Source organism: Tamandua tetradactyla, chromosome X, assembly GCF_023851605.1.
Source record: "Tamandua tetradactyla isolate mTamTet1 chromosome X, mTamTet1.pri, whole genome shotgun sequence".
NCBI lineage: Eukaryota > Metazoa > Chordata > Mammalia > Pilosa > Myrmecophagidae > Tamandua > Tamandua tetradactyla.
The window spans coordinates 74,280,820-74,298,727 of NC_135353.1; the positions used below are offsets into that span (position 1 = coordinate 74,280,820).

The 17,908-nt window shown below is 38.3% G+C and overlaps 1 long non-coding RNA gene across 1 annotated transcript in view; it reads right to left on the reverse strand.

Annotated features, from left to right (window-relative positions):
* The window catches only part of LOC143670146 (uncharacterized), a 34,567-nt gene extending 29,525 nt beyond the window's left edge, over nt 1-5,042 (reverse strand). Inside the window, exon 1 of the long non-coding RNA XR_013169282.1 lies at nt 4,636-5,042. This is a non-coding gene — a long non-coding RNA (uncharacterized LOC143670146). The remainder of the gene's footprint in view (nt 1-4,635) is intronic.
* Between the last annotated feature and the right edge of the window lie 12,866 nt (nt 5,043-17,908).

Below are 17,908 nucleotides of genomic sequence, written 5' to 3' on the forward strand. Positions count from 1 at the left end.
AATGGGAATAATTAGAAAAAGAAGAACAAAATAAACCCAAAGCAAGCAGAAAGAACAACAATTAGAGGGGAGAGAAATAAAAGGGAGAAAATAATAAAATCAACAAAACCTACAGTTGGCTATTTGAAAAGACCAATAAAATCTACAAACCTTCAGCATGACTCAGGAAGTAATAAATAAGGCACAAATAATTAAAATCCGAAATGCAAAAGGGGATATTACTACTGACCCTGATGAAATAAGAGGTGTATATGAGGATACAACAAACAAGTGTAAGTAAAAAATTAGATAACCTCAATGAAAAGGAAAAATTGTTGGGAATATACCAACTACATACACTGACACAAAAAGAAATAAATCTCCCCAAAGCAATATCTACCTTGGAAATTAAACCAGTAATCAAAACAACCCAACAATGAAAACCCAAGGGCCATATGGCTTCACAGGGCAATTTAACAAACATGCAAAAAAGAAAAAGAACTGACACCAATCCTGCTTAAACTCTTCCAAAAAATTGAAGAGAAGGGAACACACTCTAATTCATTCTACAGTGCCAAAATCACACTCATGCCAAAACCAGATAAGGATACCACAAGAAAGACAATTACAGACCAATATATTTAATGAATATAGATGAAAGGGGGCCCGGGGACAGCCTGTGGTCCCTGCTCCATGGACAACAAGAGTCTTTATGGTTACTGCAAGAACTGCCCAGTCCCGGCCCTGAGTCAATGAGGAATCCTTCCCTCCCCTCTGCCTATGAGGTCGTGGTGGTGGCAGTGGCCTCTCCCAGCCTGGACCCCACCAGTTTAGGCTTTCCCTACCCAAACCAAGATGCAAGAGTGGTGTCTTTCTGAGCCCACAGAGGCCCATTAGGGGACTTGGTCAAGAAGGCAGGTCAGTGTGGACTTAAGCTTGGCCATTTCTTCAGGCCATGGACCTGTGCAGATCCAGGACCTGTGGTGACCACTGGGTTATAACCAGACAGGATACCACCTCCTCCCAACAAAGAAAGAAAATAGTCATCAATGGGCCTGGAAGGTGAGTGGAACCCTGGATGGTGACTGGTGGAATGGTTAGTGGGCCATGGGCAGTTAGTCTTCCTTCTACCAGACATTGCTTGATATTGGAAGAGAGAAATAGTAGATTGACCTTGCCACATTTGTCATATAAGAAGTAACTACCACCCTTTGGGAAGATTTAGTGGCTGTTTACTAAGGCCTGTGTATATAATAGTAAAGCTTCTCTCAACGTTCCTCCCAGTTTTTTTAAAAGAAAACTTTTGCTACATCTAGGCTTTCTAAATGTAAAGAGGTCACCAAGGTATGATAGGATTAAAAAAATTACACAACTTGTAATACCCATTTGTTAAGAAAATAAAAAATCATGGAAAGAAATGTCTTCTGGAAATGGCTATGAAATGGAATTGAGATTGTCTCTGTAAGCTACAAGGCAAGTGACACACGCTTGTTCTGTGGGTGAGAGAACATGGAACAGAAGGCTGAGAGGAGGTTTTATGCCACACTGGTTGTATTTAGAAGACACTTTCATATTGTAACCATTGTTCTGTTTGCATTTTATTCCTCACTACTCTCTAGTTGACAATGCTAATGTGCTTTTTTGAAATATCTCCTCTTCCTAGATGTTCTGAAGTGCCTGACATATGTTAAAAAGTATAGGCAGTAAAATAACATATTTTGGAAATACATTTTTTGTTAAAATTCATATGAAATGCTGTGGGGTATTTTGGAATGGCCAAACCACCTCTGAGTAGTACACATTTTGTACACTGTTTTGGGGGAGGAAGGAGAAGAAATGGCAAGAGGCTCTATGCCAGTACATTTAGAATGAGACAAGATTAACCATTGTCTCTATGTTTGCTATTTTGTTTTACTTTTCTGTGTATGTAGTGTATATGTAATGTCCTATTTTATAACATTTAGTCTCTAGATGTTAAAGAGGTTGCCTGTATATGACAAAAATAGGGTTAGTAAACTAATACATTGTGTACCTTTTGTGTTAAAATTCCTAGGAAAGATTGTTTTCTGAAATTTTGAGCATTATAGGCCCCAGTGTTGGTGGAGGATGGATAAAAGGAAAGGATTATAGATAAAGATGTTCATATTTAGTAGACATTTTCAGATCATTACTGTTGTTATATGTGTGCAGTTTATCCAAGACTGCTCTGTACATAGTGGGCAAACTAAGTCCTTATTTGAAACATCTAGCCTGTCTAGATGTTTATAACTATGTTAAAAGTAGAAGTAGTAAAATATGTCTTTAAAAATATCATTTTGCTCAAATTCATAGGAAAAAGTGACTTTTGGAAATGAGTTTGTTAAACTATTTCTGTGAGCTGCATACTAGTGTCTATATACTCATTCAGTGGCTTTGAAGAGGAAGAAAAGGAAGGGCAAAGGGAAGGGCTCTTTGCTGGTGTATCTAAAAGATAGCTTTAGATTATAGCCATAGTTATATGTGCATTTTTTGTAAAATTCCTGTGTTTATTGTGGTTAAGTTTCATTCTTTATTTCACAACATCTTAACCTTTTAGATATCTTGAGGTGACAGTGTATGATATAAAGTTAGTGAATTAACAAATTTATAAATATCATTTTGTTGAATTAATAGAAAAGGAGCATCTTTGGCATGGAATTTTAAAACCACCACTGAATAGTCTGCAACAAGAATTGTTCTTTAAGTTGGCTGCAGAGGGACAGAAGGAAGTGCAGGGGGAGGGATGAATGCAGATGTGTTCATATTTCCATTTTGATGTAATCATTGTATTTTGCACATCTCTTGGCTGAACCATAGGAAAACATTGTTAAGTAATTCAATGGGAATATACCTTCTTGCTAATATTCCAATATAGATCTGATAATGAAAAAATGCTATCATACCAAATCCAAAATATTGTCAGCAGAATTATACACCACAATCAAGTGGATTTTAACCCAGGTGTGCAAGGGTGATTTAAATACCAAAATTAATTAATGTAATAATATACATTAACAGAATCAAGGGGAAAAACACATGATCATCTCGAGTGATGCAGAAAATGTATTTGACAATATTCAGCATTTCTTACTGATAAAGAAATTTAGAAAGCTATAAATAAAAGGAAACTTTCTCAACATGACAAATGACAGATATGAAAAACCCTCAGCCAACACCCTAATTAATGGAGAAATATTGAAAACTTTCCTTCTAAGACCAGGAATGAGACAGGAACTTAAACTGTGACACCGTTATTCAACATTGTACTGGAAGTTCTAGCCAGAGCAGTTAGACAAGCAAAAGAAATAAAAGGCATCAAAATTGGAAAGGAAGAAGTAAAAGTTTCACTATTTGCATATAATAGGATCCTATATTAAGAAAGTCCTGAAAAATCTGCAACAAAACTACTAGCGCTAATAAATTCAGCAATGTGGTGAGCTACAAGATAAATACGCAACAATCAGTAATGTTTCTATACACAAGAATTGTCAAGAAAAAAAAATTCCATTTACAACAGCATCTAAAAAATCAAATATCTAAGAATAAATTTAAGGCTGTGAAGGATTTGTACACAGAAAAGAACAAAATATTGCTAAAAGAAGACTTAAATAAATGGAAGTATATTATGTTCAGAGATTACAAATCTAAATATTGTTAAGATGTCAATCCAACTCAAATGTAATTAAAGAGTCAATGCAACCCCAGTAAAAAATCTGATATTTTTCTTCACTGAAATGGAATCACCAATTTTTAAATTTATTGGAATGGTAAAGGGCCCCAAATAGCCCAAACCATTTTGAAAAAAATGATTTGAAGTTGGAAGACTCACAAATTCTGACTTATTATAAAAGTGACCTCATCAATACACTGACATAAGACATCCCCTGGAAATATCTCTCCTCAGAATAAGCTAATTAAAGGACAAATCTCATCTGCTTAGAACTCTGTAGGATGATAAGGACTGGAGAAGGCATCCACAATGCTGAATCCAAAAAACAAAGAAAAATAAGCTCTAAGAACAAGTGATAAATTTGTGTCCCAGAACCACCAGTTCATACCCCTCCTCCCTACTTGATCCCACACAGCCTGAGACACATACAGAGGCAGCATGGCCTGGGTCCCTTCAACTGCAGATGAAGAAAATAGAGCCAACCACAGCAGAGAGTTAGAGCACCATTCACATGCAGGCAAAGGGACACAGTGTACAGAGAACCAGGATGGAATAAAAGCCCCTGAATCGTGCTGTGTGTTTCATACCAAAGGGGACCCAGGGGGGGAAAGGATGGGAAATTGAGAGAGAGACCATGGCCAAACAGCTGGAAGGAGGTGGGTCCACTAAATCCAGTGTCTGTTGGCTGGGCTACCTAAACACAAAATGGTCTTTCTAGAACTGACTCACCTTTGTGGATTGACTCTATATATCTCCCCAGGGAAAGATACCCTAATGAGGAAGAGATATGGGGCAAAAAATCCATCACAGAGAAAAGGGGGAGGGGAAAATCAACTCCTTTAAGACAGGTGTGTCAAAGAATGGAACAGTGTAAAGAAAGGGGTCACTGACTGAAGGAGAGAGTTTAAACAAATCATAGGAGTTTGGGAGAAATTTCTGCGCAAAAAGTAATGGAACAAGCCTCTTACCTTCCTCACCTCTTTCTTTGCAAGAGTGCCTGCATGTCCTCTTACATGTGTTCTTAATAAATTTTCTGACTGCTTACTCTCAGAACTGTGCCTTAGAATTCTTTCTTGTGGTGTGTCCAAGAACCTGGAAGCTGAAATTCAGCAACATATTTTGGCGAGCCAGCAAGGAGACAATCTTTTCTGACCATCTGGACTGGTGAGTACTGGGAAGCTTGGCCATATGCTGTCATTTCCTTCTTGCTTGGCTCATTATTTTGCTCTTCTATGCTCTTATGCAACTCTATGTCTTCCTGAAAGGGTGAGATCATTTCCAATATTCTTTCTAGGAATCTAGGGGCTCAAATGTGGATCCCCAGAACATAAACTAACTTCACCATGAGCCACCAGCTACCTCATTGGACGTCAAGGGGCCCACATTTCCATGCCATGTAGAGCCAAGGAGGCTCAGGGAAGCAGGTGATACTGCCCTTTATGACCTCACTGGGGACTTCTCCCTGTGTCAAGCAGGAGTCCAGTGGGAACTGAATTGAGTCTCTAAGTCTCTCTCTCTCTCTCTCTCTCTCTCTCTCTCTCTCTCTCTCTCTCTCTCTCTCTCTCCTCTCTCTCTCTCTTTCTCTATCTCTCTCTCTTCAGCTATCTGAAACTGCCCTACACTCTCTTTTTTCCTACCGTCTGAGGATCCAAAACCTTCTTTCTACTGAATCTGCCCTTCTTTTCTCTTCCTTCACAGAGACCCTCACCCCTCCTCCAGAGAATCTCCTTTCCCCTCTGTCTCACTTTCTATGCTTTCTGAGACATTCCATCTTTTGTAGCACAAGATTCTGGGCTAAAGATTCCTATACAAAACAAAGTGTTGCCTTTAATATTTTAAAGAGTCATCTCTGGTTTAAGACCATGGAAACTGGGTAATTTCCAGTGGGAAAATTTCTCCCGAAAGCCCAAATTGAGGTTACAGGGTAAGCAAAAACCCTAACTGTCCTTTTCTCTGGGTTTTTCCATCCCTTGATCTGCTATTATGTCTTGAGTCCTAGCATGCTCTCCTATTAGCCCTCTTGACAGTGTCACTCAGTGCAGGAAACAATTTTTGACTGGGAAGAATAAGCTGTTAGGTGTGCATTAGTTTTCCTAAAAAGTTTCTGCACTCTAAGGGACAGAGGGAGCCTCACTCCTGGCCCCATCCTATAATATATCCATACCTAGACCACTTTGTTTACCTGAAAAATATACCAAACCCCATTTTATTATGTGACTGGCCTTTACCAGGACATTGCCTCTTAAGGGAAACCTGATTTCTTTGCTGCATGTTTCTTCCCTTTAGCCCAATCCTGACAACATACAGAGAGATTCCTGCCTGGGGTTTCTTTGTTTGTGGCAAATAATTTCCACAGCAGTCAGGCAGGCATTAAGTTAAGAGCACAGACAATTCTTGGAAGAGGAGTGAGTGGGCTCAGTAGCATCAGATCATACCAAGCTATCCATATCCTGAGTCTTCAAGGACCCTGTGCACTCCTGGGGATAGGGAGCTTGATCCCATGGCACCAAGGAATCAGTGCTCAGAATCACAAGCTGGTGACCCAGAACACCAACCACTAGTACTTAAATCTGTCATTTTCTCTTCTCTCTCTTCCTTAGAAATGGGTGGTTCTTATTTTTTGCTGCAATACTGTCTTGCCACAGTATCACCTGGAAGACAGCCAGTGTTGCCCCATGAATGGGACAGTCAGTTTTCTTTGTGAAAGGGAGAGAAATTGATAAATTCCTTTGTGTTAGTTAGATTCAGTTGTCAACTTGGCCAGGTGAGCATACCTAGTCTTGTTGCTGCACATAAGCCAATGGTATGTGAACCTCATCTGTTGCTAATTACATCTGCAGTCAGCTAGGAGGCGTGTCTGCTGTAATGAGTGACGTTTGACTTAATTGGCTGGTGCTTAAATGAGAGATTGCTATGTAACACTGCTAAGAAGCTCGGCATTCCTCATCTCAGCACTCGCAGCTCAGCCCAGGCCCTTGGAGATGCAGAAAGAAGTCACCCCGGGGAAAGTTGTTGGAACCCAGGGGCCTGGAGAGAAGACCAGCAGAGACCATCCTGTGCCTTCCACATAAGAAAGAACCTCAGTGGAAAGTTAGCTGCCTTTCCTCTGAAGAACCAACAAAATAAATCCCCCTTTTATTAAAAGCCAATCCATCTCTGGTGTGTTGCATTCTGGCAGCTAGCAAACCAGAACATCCTTATATACATCTTTTTATGGTCTTATATCAGAAAAAAAATCCATAAAAGGCTCTTGTAAGTTATGTTATACCTAAAAAGACTGTCAAGAACTTCTTCCTTATAATTCTCCTCATGAAAAGAGGCAAATATTTTAAATACTCCTCTCTTAACACCCACCCCCAGAAACCTCACTTAATCTCTATTAAAACCCATTACATCCAAATATGTAGAGACCCAGGGCCCAGGCCACTCCCCCTCCATAATAAGACTTCATGTAACCACCTCCAATGAACCGGAAAGAAATTAAAAGTCATCAGATCTCTTTGGGAGTGGTGGTAGAATGTATAAACAGTATCATAAAAAAAGCATTAAAGCTCTCCCCCCTTGATTACTGTTGATAACAAACTTCCAAACCCTTGTGTCACAAAATCTTGCTTAACCCTATTTTTGTACCCTTTTCTTAAACCCTTATAAACCATTGTACTCTCCCTGGCCCTTTTCTGGAGCACTGATTTCCATTTTTTCCAGATGGTAGCCACTGGAAAAAGATCTTCTCCTGTTCATAATTTCAAATAAAATCCATGCTTAACTCTCTACCTAGTGTGTTATATGGTTTTAGGGCTGTGTTGACCTGAGTTCTCTGAGAGTTGGGTTGGAACAATTTGGCAAGTTAGCCAGGAGACCAAAGAGTGACAGCAGTAGTGGACATGGGTTCTGGAAAGGAAGAATCCATGGGGAAACATATGTTGTCCATGTGGGAAGGCGTGGCTGCACTCCTGGACAAATGGGGTTCACTGAGAATATGGGGACACCCTGAAAATTCAAACATGTTTGCCCTTTTGCAACAGATAGCAGGACAACTGAATTTTAGCAAAAATAAAACAAAATGCCAACTAACAGGGCCATAACATGGCCCCTTTTAGAAGCCTTACATATGGCACAGAGGTTGAATAGGTGGCAAAAGCAACAGAGTGCAATCTACAGGAGGATTTAAAACTAGAAAGAGATACACACCTTGCACAAGTGGATATGAAGGACTTTATGACTGATCACCTGTGCTGAGTGAATGATCAGTTAGAGACTCAGACATGCAGATAAGCCTGAGCTGGAGGCCATCATTTGCCTCAGGCTCTAGTCTAGAAAATTTTAGCTATTCCAGGATGGGACCACAAAGTGTGGGACCCCATAGACTCCTTCTTGGAAGAGGAAGGTGAGGTGGAATGTGAGGTGGGGGAGGACGAAAACCCTAACAAGTTCACTCTATAGTGCAAAAGAAATGGAAAGCATCACAAAATCAACACTTTGGGGTTCAGCAACTCCAACCTCCTGAACAGAAGTTACTCATTACTATGAGAGATTATACCACTGCTGAATTGAGTGATTTAGGGCAGCAGTATAGACAAAAACCTAGTGAGACCTTACCCAATTGGCTTTTGATATTATGGGACACAACAGCTGAGCAGGTCATGCTTTCTGGAGTGGAAATAAGTAAATTGGCATCTATTATTATCAACCCTTCACTTTTACTATGACAGTTCTTGTATACTACTTCAACTGATGCAAAAGCTGCTTCCTTATTGTTATGGTTGATTGACAGCTACAAGCCTGCATGGCCTAATGAAGGGAATATGACACTCAATATCCCCCCTATTGGCAAATATGGAGGAGCTATAAAACATTTTAAGGGGGCTGGAGATGAAGCACTCCATTTAAGCCATGGCTCTCATAGGTCCTGACACTGAAGCTTTTATTGCAGGAATGAAAGACATGGTATTGCATACTGCCCCCAATCAGTACTACGGGCTTCTCATGTTTATCCTAATTCTGCTAGTAAGACAGCCCCTTTCCTTTGTTGCTCAGGCTATAGCCAACCTTGCAGAGTTGGAGAGGCTACAGAAAAAGGTGGTGGGAGTAAGGGCAATGAGAAAGGCTCCCTGTGAGTATGACAGCCCCAATCGGGTATCCTGCAAGCAGATGTGGACAGATCTCATTGCTGCAGGCACAGAGATAGAGGATATAGATAAGCAATCTAATGCATTCTTTGTAAAACTATGGACAAAATTTCTTAAAAGCTAAAGATTTACTAAAGTGAGTTCCCAAGCCTCTGGGGGAGAAAGGAAGCAAGGAAAGAAATCAGCATTCAGATACTGAGCCTGGGAGCCCTCCACTCTCCTGGAAGAGGCTTAGCAATTCCATTTTCCTCTTCCTTAGGGGGAGGTCAAGATCCACAGATGCAAACAATAGCAGTGGACCCCAGGGATCAGAAGCTATGTGTAAAATTAACCTTTACTGGTATCCTAGTAACCAACAGCAAGTATTAGTGCTAGTAGATGATGGGGAGTTAAAGTAACACCACCATTGTATGCTGCAGTCCTGAAAATTGCTGGTTTATTACAAGAGATTAGTGCCCTATTGTGTCAATATCATTTTAAATTGGATCTTGCTAATGCTTTTTTTGGTATCTCCTTAGAATGATCAAGACAGCCTGCATTCACCTTCACTTGGGTAAGCCAATGATGGACTTTTCCTATGCTTGCCCAAGGCTATTAACATAGTTTGATCATCTGTCACAGTCTCATGGCAAAGGATATAACTGAGTGAAAAAGTCTATTTCACTATATTGATGATGACATGTATGCCAGTTTGAAAGTTTTATGTACCAAAGAGAAGCCATGTTTGACTCTTGATTCAATCTTGTAGGGGTAGTCATTTCTTTAAATCCTGATTCAATACTGTAGATTGGAATTTTGATTAGATTACCTCCATGGGGCTGTTACATGCCCAATTGTGGGTGTGATCTTTTCATTACATGGAGATGGGACTCCACCCATTCCAGGTGGGTCATGATTAGTTTACTGGAATCATTTAAAAGAGGAAACATTTTGGAGAAAGTCATAAATGACAGAAACAACAGAGAGAGTAGAGCTGACATGCAGAGAACAGAGACATAGATGTTTGGAGATGCTTGGAGCCCAGTAGACATCATCATGAGAAGTTAAGCAAGCCAGAAACTGTAGAGAGCCAAGGGAAGCCAAGAGATGAAAGCCAGCCCAGGAGAAGCAAGGGAGGAACCCCCACAAGAACATAGGTTGAAGGCAATGTAGCCCAGGAGCTAGGGACCAGCAGATGCCAGACACATGACTGATTTCCCAGCTGACAGAGGTGTACCCAGCTTATCAGCCTTCCTTCAATTAAGGTATTTTTCCCTGAATGTCTTAATTTGAGCAATTTTATGGGCTTAGAATTGTAAATTTGTAACTTATTAAATTTCCCTTTTTAAAAGTTGTTCCAATTCTAGCATATTGCATTCTGGCAGCTTGCAAATTAATACACCATGTTAACCAGCAACTTTCAGAACTGAAAGAAGGCTTAGGCTCATTATTCTCTCATTTTGAAAGTCACAAAAAACTACAATGCTTTGGCTGTCCTGTCGAAGTTTTAAGTGTTGCATGGTTGGGTAAGACAAAAATAATTTCTTCTGTGGTAATTGGTAAGGTACAATGCTTTTCTATACCGCAAATGCCAGAACAACTAAAACCTTTCTTGGGGTTGTTGGGGTATTGGAAACCTTTTCTTACTCACTGGGTCCAAATGTTAAAACCTTTGTAAATGAAAATTAGTAAAGGTCATACTTGGAAATAGGAGGACCTCCAGCAGGCTGTTTTTGAAAAAGCTAACAAGGCATAGTGCAAGCACAAGCACAGTGGGGTGTAGATCCAGATTTGCCCTGTGAATTGGATGTAGCCAGCACTGATATTGGCTTTGTGTGCAGTATAAGGCAAAGAAAACATTCTAAATGAATGCCTCTTGGCTTTTGGTCACAATCACAGGAAAGGTAAAACTGAGATGTAGCCCCCTGGAAAAGCAACTGTGCTGCATATAATGCCTTATTGTAAGAAGAGGGACTGACACAAAGATGTCCAGTCACCTTGAAAGGGCCATCCTATTCAGGGGTGAATAACAAACATAGCTTCTAAGCCACACTTTGGCAGTACCAAACTGAGCACACTGACCAAATTGAAAGCCTACCTGCTACAGCACAGCATTTTTAATACAAACCCTCTGAGTGCAGAATGCATGAAATTCTCAGACCAGTATCCTATATAGAAGCTTCAAAAACTAAAGTTACTGCACCTGAAATACCTATTGAAATGTCCACCATAGAAGGCACGGGTTTGATTCCTGAGTCTGCTTTGTGCATAGATGGATCCACTAGCAGGAAGCCTCCTACATGAACAGCTGTGGCAATACAACACAGTACTGACACTATATGGTGGGAGACTGGCGTTATGCAAAGCAGTCAGTGGGCTAAGTTAAGAGCATGGATAGTAACAATGCCTGGACCAGGAATCAGTACCGACAGGTAGGCTGTTTACAAATGCCTTATGACCTGTATGGCAACCTGGAAGCTGGAAAAATGGGCAGTCACAAGTCACTCTCTAGGGGCAAAAATGATGACAAGACATCTAGGACACCTGCCAATGATGGAAGTTCCAGCTGCCATTCACACATGAGCAGCCAGTAGACATCAGTAGAGAGTGACTTTCGTGCTCCCTGTGCTGGCCACATAGGCTATGACACCAGATGAAACACACCTGCCAGTCACCAATCCTGGTGACCCAGTAACAAGTTGATTCCATCAGTTCCCTTCCACTCTCAGAAGTGGTTATATTAGCCAGTGGGGAAGGCTAACCAATAGGTCACCATCCACTGTTTGGAAAAAGTGAGAACTCTGTATGAAGTGACTACAAAATAGATTGGGGGACCCATTTCAGTAATCAGATAGCCCAATCCTGGGCCATGTATCAAGACATCTTGTAGACATTCTATCTGCCCTACTACCCCACAGGTTCAGGCCTTATTGAAAGAATGAATGCTTTGTTAAAGGAACAGTTAAAATGCAGATAAGAGGTCCTTGCAATAGTGCACTAAAAGTCTCTATCAGACCTTAACTCACTTGACTGAAATGCCAGGGTCTGCTGCCCCATCTCCTATTGTAATGGTAATGACAAGACTGATGCAGACCCTTAGAATACAAATTAAAGGGCCAGCTCCTTTACAGTTTAAAAGGGAGAACAATAATAATTTGTTGCTGTCACGTCTCAGAACATATTAATTGGAAAATGATGTCCTTTGGCCTTAGTGCTAGCCTATGCAACTCTGCTGGTTTGGAATCTTAAGCCCATGGGAGAATAAGAGCCACCCAAAATATTGTAATCAGACACACAAAAAGTGCCCGTTAAAATTTATTTTTTGCCAACCCAGGGTGTCCTATTCTGATGGGAACCTTATGTATAACTATCTGGACCCTCACAATTGATGTTATGGTGGAGGACTCAATACTTGTAAGGGGAGGGTATCTGATATTTAAAAGCTCCCCATAATTTTCCTCTGCTGGTAACTTGTTTTCAAAACAATGGAACTCCAGCATGTATCTTGTTAGATAGGCAGGAATTACCCCTTATTGTTCCCCATAAACATCTTTCGTTTTGCCCATTGTGCCCTAGCAAACACCTTTCAATAGTGGGCTTCAGTGATAAATCACATCCACAATTAGAGCCAATGTTGAATTTGCATGGACTTGCTATCTTCAGGCACTACTGGCCTTCCTTTGACTGTGACTCTTGCAAATTAGAATGTGTGGAACACTCTGCTTGTTGGCAGGAATCAATGCATTGAAGATTTTTAAAAATAATTTTCTAATTTATAGGACATTGTATGTGGGGAAAACCCTATGAACCTTGTACTTTATATAACTCTTTCATACTCCTAGTAATTAGGAAATGGTTTAATTTCATTTCTTGGTCATGACAGTTTTTTGTAAGGTTGTTATCTCTGTATGGGAGGACTCTTAGTGTTCTCTTGTCTCTTATACTGTTGATATGAATGCAATGTCTGTAGTATGATCAATGCAGTCTGCTGCTTGAGGGTGGAATGTAGAGAGCCAAGGCCCAGTCACCTCCTCCATATTAAGACAGCATGTAACTGCCTACAATGACTGGGAAAGAAATTAAAATTTATTGGATTTCTTCAAATGGTGGTGTGTAACAATTTATGGATGGTACCATAAGCAAATCATTAAAGCTCTCCTCCTTTGATCAATGTTGATAATAAACTCCCACGTCATGAGATCCTGCTGAAACTCTGTTTTCACATTCTTGCCCTAAAAACTTATAAGTGCTTGCACTCCCCCCACTTCCTATGAAGAACACTGACATCCATTATTCCAGATGACCACTGCCAGGAAAATTCTTCTCCCATTCATAAGTTCCAATAAAATCCATGCTTAACTCTAAACACACACACACACACACACACACACACACACACACACACACACACACATACAACTAATGGAACACATTCAAGATTCCCAGAGAAGAAACAGAGGAAAGGAAGCTTTCTCCAAAAGTAGATAAAATTGCACAAAAATTACCATCTTAAAAATTGCACCACATATCCAGGGCAAGAATCAGATGATGAAGAGTAGAGAAAATCTGAACAGTTAAAGATGGACTACTTTAAAGGTCCAGAATAGTTGGACTGAATATCAAAGATGAGCTTAAGGAAAGGCTCATCAATGATATAACACTAGAAATGAAGGAGAAACTGACTTTCAGAGTTTACTGATCAAGACAATCAGGTGTCAAGGCATCAGCAAAAATTGCAAGCCATACTAAGAATTAGGAAGATATGATTCGGTCAAGGGAACAAATTATATTTTCACAGTAGACACAGAATTTGGAATAACTAATCAAAGTTCAAAAAAATCCCCTAAGTCAATTCAAGGAGATAAAAGAAAATATGATTAAAAAGATAAAAGACATTAAGAAAACACTGTGTGAGCATAATGAAGATTTGTAAGCATAAACAGAAACATAACAGAAATTATGGAGATGAAAGTCACAATAGTAGAGACTATAAATAAATACACTAGAGACATTCAACAGCAGATTTGAACAGGTAGAAGAAAGAATCAGTGAACTAGAAGAAAGGACAATCAAAATCATACAGTCAGAAGAACAGATAGAAAAAAGAATAGAAAAAGTTGAACAGTGTTTTATGGATTTGAATAACAGCATGAAGCATAAAAATATACATGCTTGGCACATGCCAGAAGGAGAAGAGAAGGGAAAAGAAGAAGAAAGTATACCTGAGGTAATAATGGTAAATTTTTCTCAAATCTTACAAAATAGATAAATATCAGTGCCCAAGAAGGGTAATGCACTCCAAAGAGAATAAATCTAACAGTCATACTCTGAAAAATGCTACAGAGAAATTCAACCAAAAAATATAATGGGAATTCTGACATCAGCAGGAGAAAAGCAATTCATCACATTCAAGGGATCCCCAATAAGACTAAGGTTCGATTTCTCACCAGAAAACATGGAGGCAAAAGGCAGTGGCATGATATATTTAAGAAACTTCCAACCAAAAGTTTTTATCCAAAAAGATTCTCATTCAAAAAATGAGCACTTTTAAAAATATTCACAGATAAAAAGAAACCAAGAAAGTTTTTCAACAGAAGACCTGTCAAACAAAAATTACTAAAGGGAATGCTTCCATTTGAAAGGAAAAGACAGGAAAAGTTGCTTGGAGTTTTGTGAAGAAATGAAGATCTTCAATTAGGGTGACTATAAAGGTAAATGCATATCCTCAATATGCAACTTTATTCTTTAATTCCTTTAAGAATCAGAATGCAACTGAACAAGAAAAAGGTATATTTCTTGATAATATACCTGAAATATAAAGAGGGAAAGTAGGAGAAAAACAACATAGAGAAAACCTAGGGATATGGGAGCATATGGTACATGTATGCTACTGAAGCTATGCTGGGGTCTTTTCAAATAAGTAGGTTATAGGAGACAGTTGTGTAATGTAAACCCCAGAACAAAGAAGGAATTTTAAAAATACATAGAAATGTAAATGTAATGATAGATAAAAACATATGATGCATAATATCCAAAGGACAAAAATGGCTGAAATAAGTACACATTTACAATAATAACACGAATGTTCCTGGTTGAAACTCCCCCATCAAAAAGTCACAGACCATCCCCCAGTATGTGAGACATGACTCCCAGGGGTGTAAATCTCCCTGGTAATGTGGGACATGACTTCTGGGGATGAGTCTGAACTTGGCATCATAGGATTGAGAAAGCCTTCTTGACCAAAAGGGGTAAGAAAAATGAAACAAAATAAAGTTTCAGTGGCTGAGAGATTTCAAAAAAAGTTGAGAGGTCATTCTGGAGGTTATTCTTATGCATTATATAGTTGTCCCTTTTTACTTTTTAGTGGATTGGAATATCCAAAAAGAAATACCTGAAACTATTGAACTGCATTCCAGTAGGCTTGATTCTTGAAGGTGATTGTATAGCTATATAGCTCTTACAGTGTGATTGTGTGATTATGAAATTCTTCTGGCTGACACATCCTTTATCCAGTGTATGGACAGATGAGTAAAATAATAAAGGCAATGAATAAATAAATAATAGAAGAGGAATTAAGGGGAATGGATGGTTTGCATGTTCTTTTTATTTTAATTTTAATTTTATATTTTTTGAGAAATGAAAATGTGCAAACATTTATTGTGGTGATTAATGCACAACTATATGGTGACTGTGAACTACTGACTATACATGATTATTTGGTATGCAAATATGTCTAAAAATTGCATTAAAAATGGTCTATTATGGCAGAATAGATAAAATCATGATCCAACTATATGTAGTTTTCAAGAGACTCACATTTGGGCCCTAAAACACAAATTGGTTTAAAGTGAAAGGATGGAAAAAGATATTCCATAAAAATAGTAATCAAAGAGCCCTTAAGCAGGCATACTATTATCAAATAAAATAAACTTTAAGTCAAAAGCTCTTATGGAAGGCCACAAAGAACATCATTTATTAATAAAAGGGCCAATTCACCAAGAAGGTATAATAATCATAAATATTTATGCATCCAACCACAGTCACCCAAAATACATGACACAAACACTTCCAAAACTAAAGGGAGAAACAGACACCCCTCTGAAATAGTTTTCAATATACTGCTCTCATCAATAGATAGAATATCTAGAAAGAGGATCAAAAAGGAAACAGAAATTGAATATGTCAAATAAACTAGACCTAAAAGACATATCTAGAACATTGCACCCCAAAACAGCAGCATATACATTCTTCTAAAGTGCACATGGATCATTCTCCAGAACTGCCCCACTGATATGTCACAACACAAGTCTCACTAAATTTAAAAAAAGACTGACATTATACAAAGCATCTTCTTTTGGAATAATGGAAAGAAGCTGGCAATCAATAACACACAGAGAACTGTAATATATATGCAATATATATTTTTGTAATATATTCCAAAAATATATGGAAGTTAAATATCCTACTGTTAAACAAGCAGCATGTAAAAGAAGAAATTGCAAGGGAAACGAGTAAATAACTTTAGACAACTGAAAACAAGAACACGACATATCAAAACTTATGGAATGCAACAAAGGCAGTGCTGAGAGGTAAACTAGCAACCCTAAATACTTACAATAAAAATGAGAAAGAAGTACAATTAAAGACTTAACTGCACATCAGGAGGAACTATAAAAAAAAAAACACTAAAACCTAAACCCACACCATTAGGAGGAATGAAATAAAGATTAAAGCAGAAATAAATGTAATTGGCAATAAAACAACAGAGGGCATTAACAAAGTCAAGAGTTGGTTCTTTGAAAAGATCAATAAAATTGACAAATGCTTAGCTAAGCTGACAAAGAAAAAAGAGAAAAGATGCAAAAAATAAAAACAGAAATGAGAGGGGGAACATTATTGCTGATCCTTCATAAATAAAAAGGTGCATGAGAGGATTCTATGAACAATGGTATGTCAACACAGGAGACAATATAGATGAAATGAACAAATACCTAGAATTACATGAACAATCTGCACTGATTCTAGAAGTAGAAGATCTCAACAGACAAATTGCAAGTAACATGATTGAACTAGTCATCAAAAACCTCCCAACTAAGAAAGCCCAGGACCAGTGTTTTCAAAAGAAAATTCTGCCAATCATTCTATAAGGAATTAATACCAATTCTGTTCAAATTCTTCCAAGAAAAAAAGAGGAGGGAACACTATCTACTGCATTCTATGAGGTCAATATGATGCTAATACCAAAGCCAGATAAAGATGCTATAAGAAAAGAATATTACAGACCATTTTTTGTTATGAATATAGGAGCAAAACTCCTCAACAAACTAACTGCATATCAAATACAACAGCACATTAAAAAATTAAACATGATGATCAAGTTGGATTTATCACAGGTATGCAAGGGTGGTTCAAAATAAAACAATCAATTAATGCAATACATCATATTAGAAAAATAAAAGGAAAAAAGCACATGATCCTCTCAATTGATGCAGAAAATGTATTTGATAAAATCCACCATCTTTTTGATAAAACAGTTTGAATAAAAGGAATAGAGCGAAACTTGCTCAACATTATTTAGGGCAAATATGAAAAACTCACATCTAATGAACTCAATGGTGCAATACTGAAAGCTTGCACTCTAAGATCTGGAACAAGGGAAGGATGTTCACTCTCACCGTTGTTATTCAATACTGCACTGAAAGTTCTAGCCAGAGCAAATTTAGTCAAGATAAAGAAATAAATGCATCTGAATTGAAAAGGAAGATGTAAAACTTTCTCTATTTTCAGATGACATGATCTTATATAGAGAAAGTCCTTAAAAACCTACAAAAAAAGTCTACTAGAACTAATATTTAAATTCAGCAAACTGGCAGGGTACCGGATCAACATGCAAAAATCATTACTGCTTCTATGTACTTTTAATGAGTGATTGGAAGAGCAAATCAAGAAAGAAATCTATTTGCAGTAGCAACTAAAAGATTAAAATATTTAGGAATAAATTTAACCAAGGATACAAGGGACTTAGTCACAGAAAACACAATACTTTGTTACAATAAAACAAAGATAAATAAATAAATGGAAGAGCATTCCATGCTCATGGACTGGATGACTAATAATCATTAAGAAGTCAATT